At 37.3% G+C, this 3223-nt stretch overlaps 1 pseudogene; it reads right to left on the bottom strand.

Moving 5' to 3' along the window:
* Positions 1 to 1137: 1137 nt before the first annotated feature.
* Positions 1138 to 1246, bottom strand: LOC137122878 (5S ribosomal RNA; annotated as a pseudogene).
* Between the last annotated feature and the right edge of the window lie 1977 nt (positions 1247 to 3223).

Below are 3223 nucleotides of genomic sequence, written 5' to 3'. Positions count from 1 at the left end.
TGAGTTTGTTTGTGACTGCCTGCCTTTAGTCCTTGTATTAATGTGCTCTTGTGGTTTAACGTTTATCTGTGCCTGATTTACCCAGTAGCCTCTGTTAGTTCTTTCTTCTTCTTTCTCTAACTTGTCCCCTGAGCCCGAGCTGTGTTTATTTCTGGTAATTCGGTTCCCCTCTTGTTTTCAAGTTAACTCCTTTCGTGTGCTGGTCCTGTTCATCTTTTACATCTCTTTCAATAAAAGCCCCTTATTTTGCAAACCCTCGCTCTGTCTCTTCTCTTGGGTCCATCCCTTAACCTGAACGTGACACAAAATACTGAAAGGAAAGTGGGTTTGCCTTAATATTTGACCCAGAACAACTCAGTTCAGCATGGAAATATCATAGCAACAACTTTTATTTAGCCAAAAATCAAGAGTGTAAGTTGTTATGCGCTTAGAAGCATTTTCAGGCCGAATGAGCAAATATGCTTGTTTCTGCCAAATGCAGCAAAATACTGAAAGGAAAGTGGGTTTGCCTTCATATTTGACCTAGATCAACTCAGTTCAGCATGGAAATATCATCGCAACATATTTTATGTAGCCAGAAATCAAGAGTGGAAGTGTTTATGCGCTTAAAAGCATTTTCAGGCCGAATGTGCAAATATGCTTGTTTCTGCCAAATGCAGCAAAATACTGAAAGGAAAGTGGGTTTGCCTTCATATTTGAGCCAGAACAACTCAGTTCAGCATGGAAATATCATTGCAACAGCGTTTATTTAGCCAGAAATCAAGAGTGTACGTTTTTATGCGCTTAAAAGCATTTTCAGGCCGAATGAGCAAATATGCCTGTTTCTACCAAATGCAGCAAAATACTGAAAGGAAAGTGGGTTTGCCTTCATATTTGAGCCAGAACAACTCAGTTCAGCATGGAAATATCATTGCAACAGCTGGAGAAGTGGAAAGCATGACACTCGCTAAGAAGAAGATAAATGTGGCAAAGTACTAAAACGGTACTGGTCTAGTAGTAAAGAAGCACGATGGTTGACAAACCAATAAAGTAGCAAAACAGCAATGAAAGAACAGAATTGGATGAAAATATAGAACAATTTCTTTGAATAAATAGGCAGTAGCACCAGCTTGTGCTGCCCGTAAACCCAAGCAAAAAAGCTTACAGCACCTGGTATTCCCAGGCGGTCTTCCTACCAAGTACTAACCAGGCCCGGCTCTATTTGGCTGCCGAGATCGGGCGCTTAGAGAGCGGTGTGGCCGTAAGCTGCATTTGACATCATCAACAGCTCTTAAAAACGCTGGAGAAGCAGAATGCATGACACTTGCTAAGAAGAAAATAAATGTGGCAAAGTACTATAACTGTACTGGTCTGTTACGCCCCTGTCTAGGGGGTCAGGGTGCAACATACAAAGATAAATTAGCATGTTCCCTCTCCGATCCCCAAACCAAAATCCAGGATCGAGATGTTCCAACAGACTGATATTTATTTTAAACGAAAGAAAGTGTCAAACAAAACATGACACTACAACTCAGGGCGAACCAAGGCCAACATAATAAACAAAATAAGCCATTTCCCACAGAAAGTGCTAGCTAGCCTGATAGAAATAAAAAAACCAAAAGACAGTCGCTAACCCTAACTCCCTAATGTGAAAACAGTCCAAAGAAAATGGCAGTTCACCCCTACAGATTTAATACTATTTACAAAATATACAATTTATAAACAAATCCACGGCACAAAACCTAACAATTCAAAAATGCTAAATAAGGTTTGGAAACCAAGAACAGCAAACAGGTGCTGATGCCAGAAAGAGCCTCGCTAGCTGTTGGGAACCGTACTTTTAAAACTCCAGGAAGTGTAGGATGCACCAATCAGCTTCCTGCACTGCCCCCCAATCTGGCCAATCAGGCAGGGCACCTATAAGAACAACTAAATAAAAACAACACATATGGCCAGGACCGTAACATGGTCTACTAGTAATGAAGCACGATGATTGACAAACCAATAAAGTAGCAAAACAGCAATGAAAAAACAAAATTTGATGAAAATATAGAACAATTTCTATGAATAAATAGGCAGTAACACCAGCTTGTGCTGCCCGTAAACCCAAGCAAAAAAGCTTACAGCACCTGGTATTCCCAGGCGGTTTTCCTACCTAGTACTAACAAGGCCCGGCCCTATTTTCTGCCGAGATCGGCCGAGATCGGGCGCTTCTTTTTTTTTTTTTTTTTAATCTTTTTATTATCAAAAATACACTTTACAAAAAGAAATTAGGTATATACAGAGATAAGTAAACAAAACATTACATCCATAGGCCTTTCAACTAAATTAAACAACTTAAAGCAAGATCTATTTCTCTAATGTAAATACATATATTTATAAATATAGGGGGATAACCATAACCACACATTGTAAACCTGTCATATATCTATCTATCTATATATATCTATATATATATATAGATCTATATATCTATATATATATATAGATCTATATATACACCCATACTTTTACACACATATACCTCTCTATATACATCCATATCTATATATATACATATATACATACAAACATATATACAAACACACACACACATACATTATACACATATACATTCATATACACATACACATACCCATATATATATATTTTTTTATATATATATATATATATATATATATATATATATATATATATACACACACACACACACACACACATACATACATACATACATACATACATACATACATACATACAAATACATATACAATAATAGGTCAATAAAATTCACCCAAAATCAAAGTGCAATCTACCCTCCCTATCTAACACACATAAATCATTTTTTACCCCCCATTTAATGAGAAACCCCTCATTATCAACCGAAAACAGAATACTCAAATAATGTGACACCATATTTTGAAAAATCAACACCCTCTTCATCTTTTTCCCTTCATACAATGCATAATTCCTGGCTATATACACAACATGACGAGCTACACTCAACAAGAAATTCACTAACCCCACATTTATTTTTGTATGTCCCTTGTCTAACCCAAAACACCACACCCAATCCCATGCCTCACCTTCCAAACCAGTCACCTTACACTTATTTCTTAATAAACTTTTTACCCAATTCCTGAATTTTTGTGTGACCGCACAGCACAACAACAAGTGATTAAAATCCTCATCCTCCATCCCGCAGACCGCACATGTTCTCACATATGTGTGCTTACTGATCTGG

This window comes from Channa argus, unplaced genomic scaffold (assembly GCF_033026475.1).
Source record: "Channa argus isolate prfri unplaced genomic scaffold, Channa argus male v1.0 Contig232, whole genome shotgun sequence".
NCBI classification, from domain to species: Eukaryota; Metazoa; Chordata; class Actinopteri; order Anabantiformes; family Channidae; genus Channa; species Channa argus.
Note: the sequence above shows the minus strand (reverse complement) of the source record. Positions and strands in the feature narration are given on the sequence as shown.